Here is a 24,936-nt window from a genome sequence, read left to right on the forward strand (position 1 = left end):
TTAAAGGAAAAATTTGGTAAGGATTAAGGAAATTAAGGAAAAAATGTAAAGATATTTTATTTAATTCTTATCTTGAATGGAGCATTTCTTGACACAGTGGGCAAGGGAATTCACTGCTCTTTGGAAGACACCATAATCAATTGTGCAGCAATGAAATGTCCTAACTGTGCTCATCACTGGGCAATAGAGATGCTGTCTTACAGCCGACCTGTATTTATCTTTTGGTTTCTCAACTGTTCTTCAGGCTTCTCTCCTCTCTTCCCTTTCTTTGGAACATGAAAGTTATGAAGGTCACCATCGTCATATGAATTTTTTTCTTCACCAGTCTTGGATAATAAAAAAGAATCCTAGAGAATTTTAGGTCAGGGAGGTAACTTGTTATATCAATTTTCCAGAAAATTTCCCTATCCTCTGTAGCATTAGCACAGCCAGGTCAGTCTGAAGTGAAGAGCAGAGAGGCAGCTCTCAAATTTGATAATTGCAGCTAAGGCACAAACCTTACAAAATGTCATCTTTGGTGGACACATCCCAAGGTCAGCCTTCACTCTCAACAGTCCCATCCATCAAAAATAACAGGTTTCAGATCGAATCAACTGATAAGAGGCCAGAGTGCAAAGATGCAGAGTAATAGCTCTCCCACATCAAGGTTACAGCTTCTGGCTTCCACTGCACAACATGCCAAAGCCAGTAACCTGAGCTGTAAGACTCATTCAACAGACTCCATCATAAGACACATAAAAGAGTATGTATAATGACTGAGAGTCTCTCTTGTTTCCTGGAGCACTGTGGTAGCACACACAGCTCCCAGGAAGTTTGTCTCACCCATAGATTACTCAGATAATAGAAAAGTCTGAGTGAAAAAAAAAAAAAACCCTCTTTGACAAAATCCTGGGTCTTCCAGAGTGGCAGGGATTTTGAGAACAGGGAAATTAAACATTGTACTTTTAAGATGGGCAGACAGGGATCACGGAAGAAAACTGTGCATGGAAATGGGCACGATGCAAGTGAAGCAAGTGCCCTTCCTTCCCAGGCAAGAGTGCCATGGCTGAAATACAGGCACAGGATAAACTCAAACTTCACATAAATTTTTGAAAACAACAGCAGCTGGAAATTAACCTGGCTCAGGGACAAAGAGCATTCCTAAGATCTTTCCTTCATGTCTCATTCACATTGACCTTTGGGCCTTGAATTTCTTTTGGGACAGAGAGGTTTTAACACACCAGGCAAAGGGGCAAAGCCATGGGACATCCCAGGACACAGCACACAACCTCCCTGAAAACCCAGGTAAGGAACATGCAGTAGCAATAATCTCTGGCTTTTCTGGAGATCACATAAATCTGAAAACTATGAAAAGTGTCGCTTTATATAAATAACTCTTGTGACTCTAAGCAAGGCTTGGGATGCTGCCACATCTCTGAGGAGCTATTAAAAGTCATCTGGAAGAAAAGAAAGTGGTGTGTTCCTTCTCACTGCCTATTTCCCATATCTCTAACTCCACTGACTGAATCAGCTGGCCCATTTTTAACTGCCCTTTCATTTTTACTATTAATAAAGCTGGTAAGTCTACTTAAAACTCCTTGAGTTCTTGTAAATGCCTTTTTTTGTTGCCTATTCATCCTTAAAACCTGCTGCCTGATAGAGCCAAATTGGAGACCTTGTGTTTCTTCTCCTTTGCATGCCTCAAAGAGCAGTGGAGCTGTTTATATACATCAGGACAAAGCATCAATAAGTAATCAGCAAACACCTTAGGAGCTGCAGCTGTTTCACAGCTGAGCATCTGTAAAAACATTACCTGAAATTGCTCTTAGACCCTGCCTAGGGTGCATTTTAGGGGAGTTGCTAATACAGAAAACTTTTGCATGAGTTGCTCACAGGAGTCTCTCCAGCTCGAGGTGCAGCTGCAACCTCTCCTGCCCTAGGCTGTAGTTTCATAAACACATTCTGGTAAACACATCTGGAGAGATGCACTGTGATGCAAATTCAGACTTGTGCTCAGCTACAAGTATTAATTTCAAGTAGGTCATGCCCAGCTGAGCAGAGCTGCTGCCACCAATGTGAGCTCAGTGTTTTTGAGGACGAAGTTTAGACTGTAAGTGAAAAAAAGATCTTTGTTTTAAAAGGAAGTCAACAAATTAGAGTACATTGCTCTAAAGACCATATCCAGTATTTTTGAATTTTTGAAATTTGAAATTGAAATTTTTGGCCGAAGGTCAGGAATAACTTAAATTGAAATAAAGGTTGCTTATATCTATTCATGGCTATGTTACACCCTGTTCCAACCCCCTTCTTTTGTACCAACGGGACAAAATTTGAGTCCAAAATTTCAACATTATTTCCTGAGCTGAATACTGGGGACTGTGGGGAAAATGCCAAAAATCAGCATTTGCTGCTCCCATTTAAGACCTACATTTATTCATTTTTTTATAAGTATCTGTGAATTGGAAGTGGATGGGAAAATTACATGAGTAGCCAAGGAAGTGGGTCAGTACCACGGATGGAAAATGCTAGACATGTCATACCCTAAGCCTCTGTTTGCTTTGTAATTCAAGCAGTCTGCAAACACAAACAAATAAATCTAGTTTTAAAAGGAGACAACCATCCCTGGAAAAAGTAAGTCTGGAGTGTTCAGAGAAGAGAGATTTATCACACAGACTGTACTTAACCGATTAGTCCTTCACACAGCAGGAAACCCCGTGCTGGCTCACGCTTCCAAGGTAAGAGAGCCTCATCTCCTTTTACAACATAAATGCCATTGGAAGAGACACTTAAATGGATGGAGATTTTGCTTCTCATTGCAGAGGTAATCCAAGACTCCTGACACAACAGCCCTATTGTTGCCATTGTGTCATGTTCCCAGAGCAGAAGGGCAGCAGGAGCCAACAGGGAAGCAGCTTGTCCTGACCCAGCATCCACAACACAGCTCAGAGCAAAATTAGACTCATCCTGGGGGAACAGGAAAACTTCCAGTGACTCCTCCAAATCCCCCCGAGGTCAAAGAATTAAGAACTTACACATGGATCCATTGTTTGGGGAAGGCAAAGTTTCTTTCTGTTGCTGTGGTTTGGAAGTCAGTCCATTTGTCTCTGCTGGGGTTTGCACGGGGTTGTGTGAAGGTCTGCCACGGCATGTCTCACAGAACAGCCTGACTGGGACACGAGAAATCTCACACTGGGTGCCTCTGAACGTTTACCAAGTTCATTATTTCCTGAATTTTGTTATTTAAACCATCCCTTATTAGCTGCAAGAAGCATATGGGACCCTGCTACAATGAAGCTACTCAATATTTTTAGCTGTTTAATATTGGATCAGCACATCATCTGGAGCAATCACCCCTCACATTTCACTTTAATTGGGCTGTCTGGAACAGAAGGGTTGAGAAAGGCACACATGTTCCATTACCAAGCAGTATGTTAAACTGGCTCATGAAAGGTTAAAATCAGGAATAAGAAAATAGCTTTATTCCCCCAGGAGTAATGCCAGTTGATCAGTTTAAACACAGATGTTTTAAATTCCACATCTAATAAAGGCTATACCAAGGCTCCAGAGATTTGCACAAACAAGGAAATTCCTTCCCTTCAAAGTAGATTCTCATTTTAATGTCTTCTACTATGCAAATATCTGACAAAGAAATCATAAAAGCCAAAGCATTGGGTGGTCTGCTTGGATGACAACACTGATACATCTCTAGCTGATGTCAATATGTGATTTGTTACTGATAAAGAGCACACAATATTCTCAAAAGGCAAATGTTGACATAGCCAGGCAATCAAATGATCAGTCCCACAGAGACTGAAAGATGAATGGATGTGTATTCTTAACCAGGCTTCTGAGTGGCTCAGTGGGAATAAGGACTCAGTGCAGCACCCAACTCTCACACATCACTCAGAATATGCAAGGTCAGATGGACTTTTTTTCAATCACGTAACTTGAAAGCAGTTTTCTCCCTCGAAGAGATCATCACAGCAGTAAAAATCACTACAGAAGACTGAGGGAATATTTGCATGAGAATAACCAGCATTCCAAACATTTACAAGTTAAATTTCCTTAAACCAGTTCCTGGTTTAGTGGTGGGCAGCTCTGCAGGGCTCCATGGTTTGGCTTACCCCCCAAACCATCACAGTAACAGTGCTGAGAGTGCTCCTGGGTAAGTAATTACAGGCCATATCCCACTCCCTGACTACCTACAAACTCTCAAAGTCTGCTCATGTCTCCTCCTTCATTTCCAGATGATTTGCGAATAATTTTCAGCCTTTATTGGTAAGTAGGGAAATTTTTGGATGCGAAAAAACACAGCATGTCTTAGAGATTCATCTTGGGAAACAGGGAACCTTGGATTCAGTATCAAGAACTGATAACTTTAATTCAGGTACTTCCCAATTTTTTTCAAATTTTCTGAATAACTTTCATATTTGATAATATTTTATAACCCCATCCTCGGAGAATTTGACTGCCTAAGACTGCCCAAGAAGTCCTCACAAAAATTTCCTCATTCTCCTGTACTGTGAGAAACAAGTTTGCAAGTAAGAAGTTTATTTAATGGAGAGAGAGAAGAAAAGGAAAAGTTAATTGAAATTAGATGTTATGCCCTAACTTACCACAGTAAAAAAGAAACAGATAAATAAGTCTTGAAACAGCATTTTTTGTAACTAGCTAAAGCTGGTATGAACAGTTGATATTCTTGTCCTTGAATTATTTCTGCACTCCATTTTTGTATCTTATCCACAGGTCTCAGGGGTTTGATGCTAGAAAGCCTTGAAAGAGTAAATGGCATCAGTGAGATGTATCAGGTTCCACGCACACAATCCTGTGGTTCAACCAGGGTGATGTAACAGGACACAGCATGTGGAGCAACTGCAGCACCAGGGAGAGGGGACAGCTGTAATTCTGAGTATCAGCACAACCAGCTCTTTCTAATCTTCTGTGATCATTCCTGAATGCAGAATCTTTGACATAATTACAAACTATATAGCCAAGGACGAACAAGGCTGTATTGACAGTCCTGGCACTTAGAAACCGGGACAAGTTTCCTCACAACATGGACAAGATCTTCATTCACCCTGGGATTTGAGTGTGGCAGACAGTGCGGTGTCTCAGACATTTGTCATTTAACCATAGGTTATGCCCCTTCTAAAACTCACTAAACCTCTCAGGGTGGGAAGACAGAGGATGTGCCACATCCCAGGGGCAGAGCCTGCTGAGGAGGACCTGGGCACAGCAAGAGGAATGCACTGCTCAGCACAGGACTGGCAGCCCTTGGGTAGGAAATCAAAAGCAACTCAGCCAAGTTTCGTGGAGGACAAAAGAAGTTTTCCAAGGGCAGACAGGACTGTTCCAGGTTTCCTCGAACAACAAAGGTGAAAAATGAAGAGCCAGACACGTGGTTTTGGCTGAGGAAGCAGTTTGCACAGCTGTAGTTTACACTGTGCGCCACACAGATTTGCAGTAAATCACCCATAATCCTGCCATCATCTCACTATTAATGTGAAGGTTAAAAGAACTCACAAGGTGAGAAACTGAATGTGTTCCCTCCACCTCCTGCCTCAGCTCTCAGAAAGGTGGGTGGACCCTTCCAGAAAAGGCAGTTCCACAAAGGCAGTGCTGGTCACCAGAGCTACTCATCCCTTACCACCCTGAGCTGGCCAAGCCAAAACACTGCGCTCAATGCATCAGACAGCTCAAAAACATGGCTTTGTTTTTGCTGAATTGGTTTCAACATTATTTTCCAAAAAAAAACCCAACATTTAATTATGGGGGCTGTATGCTCAGCATCTTTTTTCATTCCAAAACTACTTTCTTATTACATATATGAATTTATACCTCTAAGGCACAAAAGGTGGCTTTTTGAAAATGCTAAGTAGTCTTCACATGTGTAATTTGACACTAAACTAAGAACAAAACATAGTTTGACAAGGTCAGATGAAGGTGCTGAGCGCTGCAGTTTGTAAGAGAAACTTGGGCATGGCAACACAACTCTGCAGATGTACTAAAATGGCATCCTTTCCAGTACTCTCTTAGTATTCAATAAAACCTATTAGGACAATCACCTTGACTTCTAATATGCTTTGTCTCTTACATCACTGGGTCATTATTCTTTGTGAACATGTTGTCAGTATTTAATCCAACTAAGTTTGTATCCATGGCAATGGTTAAGAGTAAGCTAAAGAAAAGGGAATGTAGTCATAGGCCAGCAGCTCAGCAACAGAAAATACAGCAGCCCATTAATGAAGTGAGAAGAGGTGAACAGGAGTGAGGAGAATGCCAACAAAAGAGGGGGGAGTTGTAATTGCAGTTGTGAGGGAGGACAGAGAAATGTGGGAAGCAGCCAAACTCCAGTTAGACTGTAATTTGGCAAATCTCGTATTTTTAGCACTACTAACATTTGGTGGTTGCTTCCAGTATTCCAATAAATATAAACAAGCTTGTAGGGTGATGCTGTCTAATTCCTTGCCACATCAGGTCTGTCAGAGTGAAGTGCTTATCTACATGAAGGTCCAGTGCTGCTGGATCTTGCACAGAACAGCAAAGCAGCACAACTCTCACCTCCCAAGAATATTCACATACAAGAGGCTTCAAAGGTTTCAAAGCTTCCTTAAAGGATAATACAGTTGTCAAGAAGGTAACAAGGCCCACAATATAAACTGTGCCACTTGCGTGAAAAGAGAGACAGCAGAATAAAATTGTGACAATCTTTACTATGTAAATGACTTACTATAAGCAGCTCTAGACAAAATCCCAGCCCAGGTTATGAATCTACAGAATCCCGATGCTGATCATTAGAGAAAACTATATATCCCCATTAGTAAACCACCAAGAAGGAGCTTTAATGAAATTCACCAAAACTAGAAACCTATTTTGAGATATTTTCCAAAATTACCACAGGCTATAGAGGTTAATGAAGCACAAAACACACAAGCATTTTCTAGTTTCAGGTTTCATTACAAAAGAAGCTCTTATATCCAGGTTTTAGGGCAAAAAGAGTACCTCAAGCTGTTACTAAGTCAGTCAGCTCAGTTTTAGAGATTATAATCACATCTCATTCTAATGGTACCTTATGCCTTCCAGGTTTTAATTCTGAGCAGCTGAGTTAAAAGAGATTAATCCCAGCACAAGATATACTGTCATATTCTTATGCATTTTTCTCAGGTACAGACTGCAATTTTCAATATACAAATTGCCAGCAACTTATCTCCCTTCCTGGTTAAAACGAGTTAATTGTTTCTTTCATAAGTCAGTAAATGCACTCTTAGCAACAAAAGTGTCATATCTGTAATGCACATGAAAGCAACTGAATTCAGTCTGTTTAGAAACCTCTACAGTTAAAATTCTTTCTGCATGACTGTTCTTTAAACAATACATCTGAAATCAGCTAAGCAAAACCACAGATCTTGTAAACTAAGCATCTTTGTCTGCAGTAAGATATTGTTGCATTAATTTGAGTAAAACAATTTTGAAATCCCTTTACCTACTAAACACAATTCTCTTGCATGCATAAGACTGCATGCATCATCTCACATCTTCTTTAAATAAAGTGACCAAATCTCTTACTTTTAAGAAAATTACCAAGAACAAAAAACATCTGTTGCCCCAAATAGTTGATGGACTGGAGAATGAGGAAACATCCATTCACAGTGGCAGCTGAACATATGTGAGTTACCATTATACATATTATTAGTTTAGCTTCATATTTTACTACTTTTGCCACAACAGACAAACTAGATTTTGGTATGTAAACAGAAGGATTATCTCAGGAACAATTTTGTGAGAAGCTGAAAAACATCAGTTTGGACACGCTCTTCCTTCTTGTAGCACACGGTAATGTAAGGTTGCACATACGCGGGCTAAAAGGTGGGCTAAAGCTTTCTCGATTTAGGGATTCTTCCAACACCACGTTCCTCTTCCTTACTTCCACAGTATACTTAAAGCCATTAAATATGGTCCTGTGGCCTCTGAAGCATGTAATTACTAAGATAAAATATGAAAACCTTTATTTGTCTTTCTGTGTTGCCAGCCTTGAGGCTGCCAAAAGGAGAGTGCACAGTGCTGTGTTCTCTTGGGCTTTGTCAGAAAGATTTTAATTGTCCAAACCAACCGGAGCAGATTTACCAAAATATGCACTGCTCCACCAGCTACTTGTAAGATTTTTGAGGTTGCAACAAGAACAGGGAAAAGATAAAATTCAGCCATAGCTCCAAGGGCAGCAAGGAGGCACATTCCATGCTGCTGCAACTGGCTGGAATCTCTCTTTTACATGTCATTACCAACGAAATAAAAACCCCACAATGACTCCAATACCCACAGGACAACGTCCTGTAAAAGAATTCAGAACACCATTTAGGAGTAATCTCCTCTGCAGCTTTTTCTGCCTCTGAGGTTGGTTCACAGCCAGTTGGGCTTTCAGAGAATAGAGCAGAAGTCGAACTGTCCAGTGATTTTCTTTGGAATATTTGGGGTCATGTACACTTTTTCACTGAGCTAAGTATTCTGCCTAGATTAGTCAGAAAGACTATCTCACCCTATTTTCATTCAAGAAGAAATATTCAGCTTGCTTATTCCTTAATTCTTTGTTCTGCTCTGAGCTTCCACACTGAACAGAATTAGTTCTACTGGATGAATTCATCAGTTCTAGCAGAAGCTAAATTGTTAAAAAATATATTCTCTCAATTTTTGAAGTTATTACTAAACTTGGGATTGCAAATTGAAAGAATGGATGCCAACTTTCCTTTTCTGCCTATTCGCACGAGCGAATACAGCCCAAATACATCCCTTTCCCTAAAGAGTGTTAACACTGATCAGGATGCTGCCAGTATCACTTAAGTTGCAAATCAAGCAAGAGGGGTTTTTTTCCCCTCTAGATTTCCAGTAAATCTTTGATCAATTAGCTTTATCAGCCTTCTCTTATCTCAGATGCTTAACAGAATGTTGTTGAGCAACTTCTCTATCCAGTAAGGCTGTTGTCCAATGGCTATTTTTTATGCAAGTACAACTTAGTCTTTCTTTTTACCTAATTTAAATAGAAAAGAATGGCATTGGGTTTATATATCTAATATACACATATATTTGAGACAGGAAAGGGAGAAGAGGTGGAGGAGTGGCCATTTGTAATAAGGAGGCTTTTGATGCCATGGGTATTGAAGCTAATGACAGTAAGGTTGAATGCCTATGGGTAAGAATTAAGGAAAAGGCCAACAAGGCTGACATCTTGCTGGAAATCTGTTATCATCTGCCCAACCAGGAAAAGAGGTAGACAACTTATTCTATAAGCAGCTGGAGAATGTTTCAGGATTGCCAGCCCTTGTTCTTGTAGACAACTTCAACCTACCAGACATCTGCAGGGAACTCAATACAGCAGAAAAGAGGCAATCCAGGAAGGCTTTAGAATGTATTGGGGACAACTTTTTGTCACAGCTGGTCAGTGAGCCCAACAGGGGAGGGCCTGTGTTAGACCTGTGGTTTGCAAATGGTGAACGGCTGGTGGGAGATGTGGTGGTTGGAGGCTGCTTGGGACACAATGATCATGAAATTAGAGAGTTCTCAATATATATATTTCTTTCTGGGAGCAGGGCCATGTTCAAGACTGTACAGAGAATAAAACAAAAGGCTCAAGTCACACTTTATCCTAGCAGTGAGGTCAGAGAGGTTCCAGGATGAACTCAGAGTCAGCCATCAGCATGCCCAGGGACTGGCAGTGACTCACAAGAAGGGAGAAGGGGGGTCCAAGGAACAGAAATAAATCAGCAGTCCCACACGTCACAGCCCTCAGTCAGTTTATGGAGGCAAAGGTGATAAATTAATAAATTTAAATCACAGAATCACTTTCCAAACAGCAGGAGATAAAGGTCTCAGACTTTAAAAACACAGAGTAGGGTTGGGTATTTTATGTACAGAACACGTAACTATACAAACCTCTTGATTTCTCTAGCTACTAAAAGTACAGTTTAAAGTCACTGGTTGCCTCATCTCTTTCAACACTGAATAAGTATTTGTAACATGTAACCATATGAATTTGAAAGGTTTTTTCGAGAGAGTAAGGAAAGGAACATGACCACTAGCATAAGTAACAACCATTGTTTATAATGGGGCTGCACACACACAAGAACTGCTGCCACAGCTCCCTGTTATTTACTGGTGCATTTATGAACACGTAACTCCTGCGTGACTTCTCCCTGGAAGCTTTCTATTCACAATTTGGTATTCTGAATGAACAGAGCAATGTCACTGCAATTCTGAGAAATACACTGGAGATGAAACTGCATCCCTTGATGGCAGTGGGGCTTTTGTTAAGGTTTAAATAAACACACGTGCTCCACTGTTATTCCTCCCTGCAAGTGTGCCAGTATACAGAACAAAACAAAACAGCCACAGAGCAAAACTAAACCAAAACCAGAACTATTTTATCATCAGAAATCCAAAGTACTTTCCATTTGAGACACTTCCATAGACCTTCTGCAGCATTAGCAGGCACATACTAGTGCAGCTGACAAACTGATGCTTTTCTAAAGTGTTATAAAGAGGAGCTTGGTGCAGATACTTCCCCAGAGCTCTCTGCATGCCGCTTAACTGGAATGGCAGTGACAGTCTGCAGGCATTTATCAAACCTACAAGGAAGGCACAGATTAACTAATAATTCTTGGGGTTTTTTTCTTTAACCTCTTTAAATCATATACGGTTTTTATAGAATGATTCAACTGCACAGAAATAGTGCAAAACCTTTAAAATACTTGACTTTGTAATTAATGTTGCACTAACATGAGAGGTCACCTGGTTCTCAACAAGTGCCCAAACCCAAACTAATAATTCTCTTCTAACTATGGATGATGATGAGAGATGGCTGGAAAGACATGTTTTGACTTCTTTTAAAGACCCAGAAAACAGCTCTGTTTTGCTGCTCCTCCCATCCATCACAAAGGCACACTTTTCACTATGATAAAAATAGTTGTAAAGAGCCAGGAAAAACAAGGATATTTATAATGGAAATAAGTGACGTGAAGGTACAAGGTATTTGACTATGTTTGTAAGACATTATCCTAAACCTTAATTAATCACAAAACATAACATTTTTAGAAATATTTCTGACCTGGTCAGAAATAGGGAGAGCCTGTAGTTTCTTTAAAGTCCAGTCCTCAAGATTTCCAGCCCAACTGCATATAGGAAAGCAGTTTAGATAAATCACTCAACATGAGTTTTCATGTCTCAAACAACAAGTTTGAGAATCACTAACTAAACCACAGTCTTGCCAATTTTGTGAGTTGTCTGCAACTGTGTAATAAATACCTATAAAATCAACAAGGCAAGAACATTAGATGAAGATCACAGAATATTTATGCCAGCTGGAAATAATGAAAATGTTTTAGGCCAACTGCCAAATTTTGTTATTCTGATTTTCAGATAAAAAACATCCAAAATGTATTTGAGCCTGTCAACAGCAGACATTTAAAGACATTTATAAGGAAAATTCTACTATTCCTGAAAAACACACACACATCCCTCAAAAAACAAACAAACAAAAAGCCCCCCAAGTTGTTATTTCTTCCAAAACATGCTGGCCTTGAACTTTCTTTTGCAGTGAATCACAGATTCATTTACACAATTCAACTAGTATTGGAAAATGCAGGAACTAAATATGCAAAGTGTCATCAGAATAAAAGCCACTTCTGCTCTGTTAGTCTTGGTGAGAAAAACAGCTTAGTGTGACTGAAGTACTGCAGATAGAGCTTAAAGAAATACTTTCCCAAAGCTTTTAAGGCTTTCTTAAAACAATGAAGTAGTCCTTAACAAAATTTCCTTTGGTCCCACAGAGTTGTAAAGGAGAAGAATTTCTTTTCAAAACAATGTCTTAGTTTGAAAGGCAGGTATCTACTAGGGAAGGCAGGAGCTTACCTTGGAATGGAGAATGTAAAACCTTTTTCTCCAAATTATTATAATTTTGAAATTAAGGGGCTCTCAGGCAAAGATATGGGGATAGGAATAACAGTTCTTTACTAGTATGTGTAAGGTGGCAAACAAAACAACAACCACAGCATTGATAATAAGCAGACCCTGGCACCCAGTAATGGTGCCCCTGTGGTGCAGTTCCGCTCACCGCCAGCAGGGGCGCTGCTGGCTCCCAGCCGGGCAGGGCCGGGGCCGTGATTCCTCCGAGCCGGCAGGGGGCGCTGTGGGCGGGCTGGGGGGGCACAGTAATGGCAGCTGGGATGGGATGGGATGGATCAGGAACTCCAGAGCTGTGGGTGAAGTGATGGATTAGGAACTCCAGAGCTGTGGGTGAAGGGATGGAAGGGAAGGATCAGGAACTCTGGAGCTGTGGCTGAAAGGATGGAAGGGAAGGATCAGGAACTCCGGAGCTGTGGGTGAAGGGATGGATCAGGAACTCCAGAGCTGTGGGTGAAGGGATGGATCAGGAACTCCAGAGCTGTGGCTGAAGGGATGGAAGGGAAGGATCAGGAGCTCTGGAGCTGTGCCTGAAAGGATGGAAGGGATGGATCAGGAGCTCTGGAGCTGTGGCTGAACGGATGGATCAGGAGCTCTGGAGCTGTGGCTGAACGGATGGAAGGGATGGATCAGGAACTCCAGAGCTGTGGCTGAAGATGGGAAGGGAAGGATCAGGAGCTCCGGAGCTGTGGCTGAAGGGATGGAAGGGATGGATCAGGAATTCCAGAGCTGTGGCTGAAGGGATGTAAGGGAAGGATCAGGAATTCCAGAGCTGTGGCTGAAGGGATGTAAGGGATGGATCAGGAGCTCTGGAGCTGTGGCTGAACGGATGGAAGGGATGGATCAGGAGCTCCGGAGCTGTGGCTGAAGATGCAGGAGGTCTCAGCAGGCAGGGGGTGTGGGTGGCAGAGCAGAGAAGGACTTGGAGCAGTGTGGGGACAACAGTGACCCGGCTCCCAGCAGGGCAAAGAGGGGCAGGCTCAGGATCCTAAGAAAACAGCGACAGGCCCCTCTTTTGGTGAGGGAGGTGATAACCAGGTCCTGGTTCAGGGGCTGCTCCCAGGAGCAGAGGCTCACCCCACAGCAGCAGCGAGTTCCCTTTCCCAAGCAGCAGCTCCATTGGCCTCTTCTGAAGGCTGAGAGGAAGAGAGCAAGAGTTCCCCCTCCCCACCGTGTCCAGCACCCAGCCATCAGTGCTTCTTAGCAACTCAGTGGGAAAAAAATTACACAAGTAACAAGGAAAGAAAAGGAAAGAAAACCCAACCCACAACACATAATCATTAAACAAGCAAACTTGTCCGTTCTAAAAATAAGAATTAATTCTTCTTCTGTTTCAGTTTATTTGGTGATAATTGGTTATATCTCACCTATAGAAGGAAAATAAATGCTGAAATCTACCTTTTACCTGAAGAAAATGCAAGTAATCTATTTCAGCACAGAGAAGGGCAGTTAATGCCTGCACTGCTGCTCTGGAGCTTTACTTTCTACTTTCTCCTTTCTTCTTACCACCAATGTGCTGATAAAACAAGCAAACCCCTCCTGCAGTTACAGCGCTCTTAAACATGCTTTCAGCATTTTTCTGTGGTGCTTTGTTCCTGCCCACCTGCTCAGCTGCTGATCCAGTTTTGTGTAGCCCAGTATGCAGGTCACACACTGAACATGCCAGGCAAGCCTGGGTCAGAGCAGCAGACAGAAAAACCTGCTTCCAGTGCCGAGCCAAAAAGAAAGCATTTACTCTTTCCTGCAGTTCAGTTTGTGCCCTGAGCAAAAATAAAAGCATCACACGATTTTCTAAATTCCAGTGATTTGGAGAAGTCTGTTACTAGGGGCCAAATGCCTCCCACTGGGTCATGCACACTTGCATGTCAGTGTCTTAAGATTCACATTTAACAAGCACGTCTGGATTTTTTTTCTTAAAAGAAGGGATTTAGCTGCTCCTTCATTTGAGGAATCAGAGGCCATTGTATATTATATTTTCAGTTATTCTTCCCAACTGTCATGCAGTTAACACAAAGAGCTATTTCCCTCCAGTAGGACCTGTTACCAACACATGCTTCCCAACTGATTCTTTTGGCTTTGAATCAAGAAAGTTTTGTGTCCAGGTCTCTCCAGGGAAAAAGGTTTTCTTACCTTAGAAAGACAAAAAGAAGATATGGTGTGTTTTCATTTTTTTTCAAAAATGAAAGTCTTGTCAGAGTCCTGGGTTACATGGCAAAAAGTAAGGGCTCTTTTCCTGAAGGATTTTGTTCCAGAAATATGAAGAGGCTTTGTCGTATTTTAACCTTTCTTAGTGGGTTAAAGATGCAAGTAAAAATCATAAACTCCTTAAAAAGCCAAAGCTGTTGCCTGCTAACAACCTCCACTTGTGGAAATACTGGTTTTTACCAGTATAAAAATAAAACTGTGTGGAATATTGTCAAAATACACAAATATCAATCCCATTTTAGAGATTTGGAAGCAAAGGCAAAGTCAAAGTGACCTCAGCATTGCAGCCAGAGAGAGGCCACGAACAGAACCCCAGTACCCAGTCAGGTGGAGTGGTGGGAGCACCACCAGATGCTCCCAACAGCCCATGGAAAACCAGCTCTCACCATACAGAGAGGTCTCTGATCCATTTTGGATGAGCTGCTGTTGACTCTCACATGAAGTAGCACAAACCTGAAACCATCACCATATGACTTGCACTGTCATTGTGATTTTGATAACAAAATGAAATTATCTAAAAGCTCATCATTAACAACCATTGCAAGTGCATTAAATAGCTATTTAAGCAGAGGCAACAACCTTTTTAAGGGTATAACCTGAGCTAACATCTGTGATTTTGCACATTCTTTTGTTAAGTGGCTCTTCCTGCAATTAGTGTCAGCACTGGAAGTCAAAGATGAAAATGCTTCTCCACAAGCAGGACTCTCAGTATTAAAAAGAAATTGTACTGTATTTAATGGATGTCTAAAAGGCAAAAACATGAAGGAAATAGAAGAAAATGTATCTCAAAACAAACCCTTATTTGTTAGCCATATTAGTTAGTGGATGTTTACTGGCCTTATTTGAAAGCTCCTCCTATGTCAGTCTCCCCAGAGAAGTAAGATGTGGAGAGGAAGTTCAAAATTCCACCTTTTTACTTCACTGAGCAGAGCTGAATGTCTCATTTTTAAAAGAATGAAGCAGAAAGGAGGCAGTGCCTCTTCTACATTCCAAAACCTATTATTTCTCAAATATCTCTGGCTATTAGGAAGAAAATTTAGCTATTGATCTAATTTGTCTCAACTTATGAGTACTAATACCCAAGCAAGCATATGTTGAACAGGCTGGTTAAGAATATTTAATGAGAGTTTAGTTACTGATTTGTAAATGAAAAGTGCAAATGTGGCAGTTGCCATAGATCCTTGTAGTTCCTTGCTGGCACTGAGCCCAGTTAGACTTAAAAATATGCAACATACTAATGGGAGAAAAGGAGAAAAAATTTAATATTATGTGTAAAAACTTGCTGTGAAAATACAATTCTGCGTAGGGATCTTAATGTAAATTGTATGAGCAAGACCAAATAATTCTGAGTGCATTTATGTATGCTTTGTGCTGATGGGATTAATGCAAATATTACAGTCACACCATAAATTTACAATGAAGTGAATTGCCTACAGGCAATTCAGTTTTCTGTCCTTGGTAACTGTGAACAGAACTGTGTTCTGTTCTACATTTGTCAGCAAATGAAACAGTGAGGAATAATCTCTTCACTTGTGCCTACCTCTTCATGACATTTCTGCCTTAGAACCAGGAAAAAAGAGCCACAGAGAAGACACAGCATGTTCTTGTTCCTGGAAAATAGAAGAAACACAAGGAGAGTGAAAGGGCTGTTAATAAAACTTGACACTAATAGAAGTTAAACCTGCTGCATTCATAAATTACGACAAACTCCAGCACTCCCCTCCTCCCCCAATTATCATACCCATTTCTATAAACTCTTGTCTCGTTTTCTTTCCTAACCCTTGTCTAGGAAGTAAAAGAAGCCCTGAGAATTGGACATTAAAGAGCTGTTTCTGAAAGAGATTAATTGTCAGTACCCTCAGTTCCCATCATGAGGCAGGAAAGAATAACCCTTATATATATTTGAGATTGGAGAGTCCTTTGGGTGACTTGCCCTGGGTGGCACTGTCCATAGGAAGACTTTTTCCTGTGGCACAATCTGACCCTCCCAAGACTGGGCTTGTGGGCTCTGTCCCTTCTACCAGTCTCGAGAAGAACATTCTAGCTCTGATTATTTCTTGGAGGGAAGCTGCCTCTGGGTCAGACTTTATTCTCCTCTTTGCCAGGGAGCAACCCAGTAGGAGCTTCTCTTCTCTTCCTCTGCCTTCCCTTCCCCTGTTCCCTCAACCCCTGATGTCAACTCATGCCATGCTGCTTGGACAGGTAGAAATTTCTCTGCCACGTATTCACAGGCTTCCTCAAAGTAATACCAAAAAACCAACAGGTATCAAAAAAATGAAACACAGAATTAAACATTTAAATAAGCAAGCACTGCAAAACACTGCACAGACAACATTAGCACTTGGTGCTTGTCCTGCATAATCACACACAGCGCACGCTTTCCACCTTGCAATGGATAGAAAAGTCATTTTTCCTGCAGGCTTTCATCACTATAGACTTCATTCCCTTTTACAACATTGTATGAATGAGACTGACATTATTTCACACACATGGAAACCAAACCAGACAGCACTGACATCTGTTTTGGCAGACCTCATGTCATAACCAGGAGAGAGACTTTGTCAGAGGATTTGGCATTTCAGTTTGTCATCTGGATTTTCATTCTCTTTCAGTTTTTGAGTCACAGCCAGCACTCAGCAGTCCTGCAAGGCACAGCCAGGCAAACCACAGCCACCTGCAAAGCCCCTGCTTTGTGCCTTGTCCAGAGACAGTCAGGAATTCTGCAGGTTCAGAAAGGATAAAATCCAGCACTTCCAGAACAGCCTTTAATTTCTCTAATTCCCTGAGCAGTTTGCAAGGGCTGCTTTGAGTCACCCCACGCTGTCCCAGGCACTGAATGTAGCACAAGCTGCTGCAAAAATCCCTCAGTAGGAATTCTATCCAGCAGTTCCAGAGCCTGATAACAGGAACTGCAGATAGAAGGGGTAACTTTGAGAGTAGCTTCAGAGCATTTACCATCACACCCTGGCAGTGAAACTGGAGGTTTACATTTTGGTCACCTGTGGTTGGATTTACAAATTTACACAAAAAAAACTCCACAAGTCTGTATATAACAAAGTTCCTCGTTTACAGATTTTGTGTTCCCACTTCAGATTAGAAACATATCTTAGCACCTCAAATTAAACATCAAGGAAGTCTTAAAGGAGAGGGGAGGGGAATGCATTCTTGCCATTTATCATTCCCAGAAATTTCAACCACTTTAGATGATTTTTTTCATTTTCCCTAATCTCCAAATCTGTAAGAGGTTAAAAAACAAACCAACTCACTAGGCACACAAAATACTACCATTTATCTTGAGCCTAAGTTACTAAATAGGCGAAGGTACAAGCACTTGAACATGAATTTTTCAACAGAAAACTCCAGAAAACCTCAGCTGGACACACTCCTGTTTATATTGTGTATATTGAGGGCATAACCTTAAGGCATTAATACAATACCATAGAGAACATTAATACATCACACTGAAATATAAAAATCATTGACAACTGGAACAGAAACAACAACCCAGTATTTTTTTTAAATACTGTATTTTAAAGGAAGTATCTTATTTCAAGAACACTTTCTGTAATTGATCCAAGACTGTTCAAACCATCCATATACACATCTGTGTCCCTTGAGGACAGCAGGGCTGCCACAGGGGTGTCTGTGTGCTTGATTCATCCCTGGCATCCCCTGCCCAGAGACACAGAGTGAGTGATGGGCCACAGAGGCACAAATCCTCAGCCACACATGAGGCAGCAGCTCAGAGTCCTTATGGGAAGAGCTGCTCATGGGAAAAGCCCTCAGGTTAAATAGAATCTTCACTATCTCAGCTATGATGGGAAAGAGTTATAAAGCAATTCAGATTTTTATGTGTTTATAGGTATTTAGGAAAATGTTTAAATACTCTAATTAAGTTTCTATAGTCCTTCCATAGGACTTGTTGTCATCCCTGAATGGTTACACAGCCGTTATTAAAGCTGATTACACACCAAACAAAGTATCTGAGCACAGTTATAAACCCTTTACAAGGAGCCATGATCTAATACAGGATCTACGTGGCTCATTAAGAATCTGAGGAATTACCCTGAAGAAATGAGCCTCTTTTATAGAATATTATTTGTGTAAAAAGCACTTTTATTGAGTCCTTAAATTACACTGGCATATAAACTGCCAATCAAAACTGCCTATAAAGAACAAGCAAATGAATCTGGTGAACAGGCACAAAGGATGAAGACAAGGGCTGAGAAATCAAATGAGTTACTATCATGCAACAGCATCTCAGGCAAAAGATACATTTTTTTACAGGCAATAACATTTATTACATCTATCAGTTCAAGTCTATTGCTACCCCAGCATCAATGAGTTCATTCAAAGTTGAAAGGACTTTAGAGGATACTTTTATGGGCATGATTTTGCCCAAGCAAAATGGAAAATGAAGTTCAATGTCAACTGAAGTCAAAACACACCTTTCTTACCATCATGGGAGCCTGGTCACTTGGACTATACAGGGCAACTCTCGTAGCTGCTCACTGTACCAAAAAGAAACAACTTTTGACAGGACTGAATTTTGCATTTGCTGGCCTCTTGCTTCTAGAAAATGAATCGACCTTAAAAGCCAAGCAGCAAAGTACCACAGGCACACACAGGATCTCAGAAGCACTCCTAGGGAATTCATGCTCCTTCTTGCTCTGAGCAGCTCAGCACCCCTCACACAAAATAACTCACTAACTAACTACCTACACAAACTAACTCACTAACTCACTCCACTACATCCAGTCTCAGTCTGCCAGCTCACACACTGGCAGAAAGAGCTCTATTTTCTGCAGCAGTGACACCTGTCACACAGGACACTCTCCCTTCCTCTCACAGCAGGTGTCTCAGTGCCACCTCTGGGCTCAAGGCTCCCTCAGCTGATCAGTTCCTGTCCATGTTTAGAGCAGCAAAATGACCAAATGCTTTCATCAGAGCTGTGATCCATGACTGCAATGTGCTGCAAGGGGCTCTACAGGAACAGCAGAGGAGACACACAAACATTACAAATATTCAGCAGCTGCACTAACAGCTTTGTTTTTTGTCACAGAGGTTTAGGTTGGGTATTAGAAAAAAAATTTTCATCCAGAGGGTATTTGGGCACTGGAACAGGCTCCCCAAGGCAGTGGTCACAGCTCCAGCCTGACAGAGCTCAAGAAGTATTTGGACAACACTCTTTGGGACGTGCTGAGGTTCCTGGGGTTGTCCTGTGCAGGGTCAGGAACTGGACTCTGATGATCCTTGTGGGTCCCTTCCAACTCAGAATATTCTAGGATTCTTTCTTCATTACCATTGCCAACCAGAAAGCCTAGTGCTTCATTTAATATAGACAGTCCTTTCAATAGCAACCAGTATTGACATACCATATTTAACATTTTCACTGCTGATATTAAAAAAATCCTCTATTTGTTTAGCATATTAATGTCAAGGCATAACATCTTCAAAATAATCCTAAACTATCTTGACATAAGCAACTAACTAAGAGTAAACCAGCAATTGCCATAAACCATTTAACAACCTCTCATCAATGTACTAGGCACCCCCAGGCTTACAGTTTATCTGAAAATGTTAATCCAATATTTTAAAAAAATCTCAAATATATCAATGATTGTGCAGTGAAATAGCAAACAACAGGAAATCAGAGAGTCTCAGCACTTCTGACCAGCAGCCTGAGGGCTGCCTGGCTCACTGGGGTGTTCAGCAGCTCTGCAGCCCAGGGCTTGTCAGGCCAAATCTGACCCAGGCTGCCCACAAATGAAGTCATCCCTTCATTTCCACTGCAGTCCATCTGTCCATCCCATGCAAAAGGGAAAAAAAACCAGCCCAAACAACAACTAACAAGGAAGAGATGGGGATTTTCTTTTGTCATTGGAGTCTAAGTGCAGAGGCAGCTGTGTACAAGCTTTCAGCTATCATTAACGGCATGATGAACTGTTGTTTAAAACAAAAACAAGTCACATCTTCTAGCACAGTTCTTATAGAAGTAGCCTCTAAGTTTTGTGTAATTGAAAGGAAAAAAAAAATCAAAAAAACCAAACCCAAAAACGACACATAATCAAAACCTACAAAGCATATGGCATTTTTAATTAAGAAAAGAGTATTTTGACTGAATGCATTATAACCAGGTACTGGTTTCTTGGGCCATGCAAAGCTGTTTTAAAGAAAAAGTAGATATCCATGTGTTTGAACCTCTGCCCTAAACCCACACCTGCTCCTATAGAGTATGAACTAGCTTAGTTGCTGCAAACCAGATTTTCTCTTCAAGACCAAATTTTAAAGCTTATGTGAGATATTTATGACATGGTTTACTTATGAAGACTGTGAAATCACTTAACTCTGTCTTGTGTTACAACAAATTCACTTTGTTATTACATATATCACTTTCTGTGAAGGACATTATTTGAAAGTTTAAAGAGCAAGATATTCTTTTGCCTAAATAATGTACTGGGCAGCGACTGTAAACTTTTGAAGAACTTCATACTGGAAATTTTACAGAATTCTTGCTAATCCTTTACATTGTACAGAAAAACTTTATCTGGAATTCCAAAGGCTGCACAATACAGCACAATATTAATCTCCTCAGTATTTCTTCCAGCCTTAGCTCACCAGATTCCTGACCAAATGTGTGTGGCATTAGCTATCCAAGAGATCTGCTTGGCTAGGTATATTTTTTGGAAAAGATAGGTCAAAAATGTTGCTGTTCAGGGGCAGCTGCACTGTACAGAATGTCATCTCACTGATGGATTTAAAAATTACGTGTGGCTATGAACTTGAGAGGCCTATAAACAGCACTCCTCAAGCACTTCTTGCAAACCTTCCCTTTTTTTTAGAACACTGCATGCTAAAGAAGAAAATAAGGTCATGACCAGAGATGTCAAATTAATTGCCTTTCTTATCTGAAACAGTTCTGCACTGCTGCTGGCCTTCAAGAGGCAATCCATAGCTTTCTCTTCTAAGTCCACTTCTCTTCGATTAGCTCCTACAGACACACCACACAACAGAAATGGCTGGTGACAATCTCTGGAGTCACATAAGCAGATTAAACTCCTTTTTAGCAATGCCCTACAATACTACTCTGCCCATGCCCAAGCTTTGCCTCTTCTAGCCATTCTCTTGTCTTCATTTCAACCTTCTGTCTGTGACTGTTTCTAGGTTAGGGCTCACTCTGGCCTTGAATAAAGACCAGTATTGCCTGCTGAAACCTGAAGTTAGTAAAGTGAAATACATTTATAAGTTTTTTTTCCATATCCCAAGTTTCTGCTATTTTCCTTACACCTTTCACACCAATCTTTGAGCATGAATGTGTTTCAGTGGCACTGACAGCAGTACCAAGCTCTTCCCAACTCGTGACTGAGACAGGGTGAGCAGAGTCAGCTGCACAGAGGCCAAGTCCCTCTTGAGGATCCCTATTTTCAGATTAGGGCACAGCAGCAAGAAAAAACTGGACACGTGTCTCAGTGTTTGTCATACAAACATCTGTTTCTTGCACTCATAAACATGCTCAGTATTGTGTGGAGAAGGGCCTTGGTTTTATTATGCTTTTTAATCATTCTCTAAATCTACAGTGGGATCAAATTATTTCATAGGATGTCAAATCACTGAAGATCCAAAAGAGGATGTAGAACACATAAATGTACCATGGTCTCTTGAAATTACTATTTACTCTCTGTCAAATCCTCCTCATAAGAGGAGGTAGGAGGAAAACTCTAGGAGCTCAGGGCACTTTCCTGTAGGAGACAACAGCATTCCCTGCAGGAGCTGCCAGTGAAAGGGACAGAAGAAACAAAGTCGTCTCCTAGATTTCACAGAATCTACTGACATCGGGGGTTTATTATCAAATCTCTTTTCCTAAAAATAGACCAGTGTATATAAAACAACAGGTTTTAGTACTACAGCTAACAATAAATGAATACATTTTACAGGCTGTGCCTCATTACTAAGAGATTCCTTGCTTTTTAGATTTCAAATTTAATCTTTTCAAGAGGTCCTATACAGAGCAGAGAAGAGAAGTCCATCCAATTTTTACTAGATAAGCTAAACAAGTTTACCTTGGAAAGAATAGTTTCATCAGACTAGGTTAGCACAAAGGTATTGGTGCTATTATTTATGTCTGGAGTGTCAGGTCCTGAAATGATATTCAGATTCTTAACTGAGCCCTCACATAAAAAATGCACAGCTCACACCTACAGAGAAACTCATGTGTGTTTCCATAGATACAACTATATTCAACCATGACACATATATTGTATGTGTGCATATACAGACAAACTTCTAAAAAACAGTCCATACACAGAAACTTAGGCCAACTTTGCTGCTCACCCAACTTCAATAATGATAAAGAATGCAATTAGAATTATCACTTTCCTCTTTCAGGAGTAACCATTATTTGCATTAAAGAATAGCTATTCCTCTGGGGTATTCAATATGCACCTGAAAGGGAAGAATACAGTCTCCTGAAAAAGATAATTTTGTCAGTTTCTAGTCATCCTTACAGGTTCAAAGTACTACCTGGAATATTAGATGCACATCTATCATTCATTTCTGCACTTACTCAGATTCACCCAGGTACCTTTTTATCCACTTATCATACAATCACAGGCTAAGTAAAATGGACTTGCATTGCTTTTAACAAAATCAGTTCAATATTTGACATTGCACACCACGAAGCTGAAGCCTGAAGGTGCAGAGAACAAAGCGGCTTCTATGATATTCTTAGTTTCAACATTTCAGAACTTTCTGCCATCCAAACCTGCTGCAAACAAAGTCCTCAAGCTGTTAGGTGAGGGTCATGGATTGGAGACAGGCACAGAGCACAGCACACACTGAGGGTCACTGGCAAACAGCATGTTTTATTGCTTGAATCTTTCTTATATAGTGGTTTAAAACTTGGGCTTAGACAAGCCACTGGTCTGAGTCTTAGCTCTGCCCAGCTCCCAGACCAGTGATATGCCTGCTCTCTGGACTGGCCATGACTGGCTGAAGTCTCTGTATGTGTTCCATTGTTTACCTAGGGACTTGTTTCTAGAACAAGCTAGGTTAACCAAACTGGATTTGTTATTACTACATTTATCTTATCTAGTGTCTTAGGTTGCAATCCAAGATGCATTCCATTCCCAAACTGTTGAAACTGGTTGAAGAGGTATTTTTCTGTATCTCATACCTCTGGAGGGAGGGGCAGCTGTTAAAGCAGCTGGGGCAGTGTTCTTTGACCCATCCTCCCTCCAGGGGGAATCTGCTGGTCATGGGCCATCCAGGCTCACTGCAGGGCTGAGACAATTCCATCATCCCACTGGGAGAGGCTCCACCCAGGGGGAGGAGCCAAACATTCCTCCCTGGATCAAACCTGGGATTCAGAGCACCAGCACAGCCTGTCTGCACTGGATTCCCAGAGGGAGAGCAGACCCATATCACCACCACTGGGCCTTCAGAGGAAAACTACAGCCTTCTACAGGATCATCTCAGCTCCAACAGAACCACATCTGTCACTGCAGGAGGACTGAATGGGACTGCTGCCAACACCCTGACCAACAGGGGGTCAGGCTGTAGTCTACTCTGTCAGTGTTTCTAGGATTGTTTTTTGTTTGCTTGTTTGTTTTTTTCTTTGTACTCCTACATCTGTATTTTTAATATTCCTAGTAAAGAACTGTTATTCCTGTTCCCATATCTTTGCCTGAAAGCCCTTTAATTTCAAAATTATAATAATTCAGAGGGAGGGTGTTTACATTCTCCATTCTAAGGGAGGCTCTGGCTTTCCCTGGCAGACACTAAACCAAGGCACCTAGCTAAAGACTAGCTGTGACATCAAGCAGCATATGAACTACAGCATTTTCAAGAGAAACATTACTTCCATTACACAAATGCTTATCTCACTTCTGTGAAAATTCAGCACCTGAGAAATTTCCCCCCACACACACAAATTTTCTTTGGTATACTTATTAGGAATAGATATTTTAATCAGATCTACAAGTTACTTCTATTGCTGCTACTCATAGCTTAACACCTTTTCATTAGTTTCAATAGGACCTAGCACTAGGGGAAAAGCATTCATTATTAAAGAGAAAACACTCTGTATATACACAACAGGCCAATCTCTTTAGTGTCTCTACCAGCCACACAGAGACCACACGATCCCTGTGTTTGAGGAAATCCTCCTGAGTCTGTAACCCAATCTCCACAGAACCCCTGAAGAAAAAGTTGGTGCTGCTCCACGTTTGTGACTATAAACTTTTGTCACAGCATGTTCAAATGGTAATAATTTTAGAAGGCATTTTAAAGGTCTGGGATTAAAACTTTTACCAACAGAGAGTTCAAATCAATTTCTACAATAAGATACACATTGAAAACTCTCCTAATGTACTTACCCTTCAACTGCTCCAATAAAAGAGTCCCGTGGCAGAGAATCTTCACCAAAACCAGAGCTATTTACAGTGCTATTGGTAATACAATTTTAAAAAGCAGCTATCAAAATGAGACAGATTTAAGAAACAGTTTTCTAAAGTTCTAGATGTGCTGAAATAAACCAGTGTCCACTCTCAATTTTCAGACTTTAAATTACTGGCAAACAGGAGATCCTGGGTGATACAAGTCCTGGAAGTGTCAAAGCCAGCACAGGCTCTGGATATGAATAAGCAGTAGACTGGTCACACAGAACTTACACCACGAATGGTTTCAAGCATCAGTGCTTTATTATTCCCCAGTACCACCTTTTATACCCTTTTGCCTTATGCATAACACCTGAGTGCCCTTTTACTCTTTTGCAATTGGTCAGTACAAATCAGCATTCCCTGCTCC

The 24,936-nt window shown here is 41.0% G+C and overlaps 1 long non-coding RNA gene across 1 annotated transcript; it reads right to left on the reverse strand.

Annotated features, from left to right (window-relative positions):
• Positions 1-10,403: 10,403 nt before the first annotated feature.
• LOC136366170 (uncharacterized) lies at positions 10,404-24,519 on the reverse strand. The gene is made up of 3 exons (XR_010744479.1): positions 24,507-24,519; positions 15,674-15,743; positions 10,404-10,595 (listed from the first exon to the last, which is right to left on the reverse strand). It is a non-coding gene; the product is annotated as an uncharacterized lncRNA (long non-coding RNA).
• Positions 24,520-24,936: the final 417 nt, after the last annotated feature.

This window comes from Sylvia atricapilla, chromosome 11 (assembly GCF_009819655.1).
Source record: "Sylvia atricapilla isolate bSylAtr1 chromosome 11, bSylAtr1.pri, whole genome shotgun sequence".
Taxonomy (NCBI): Eukaryota; Metazoa; Chordata; class Aves; order Passeriformes; family Sylviidae; genus Sylvia; species Sylvia atricapilla.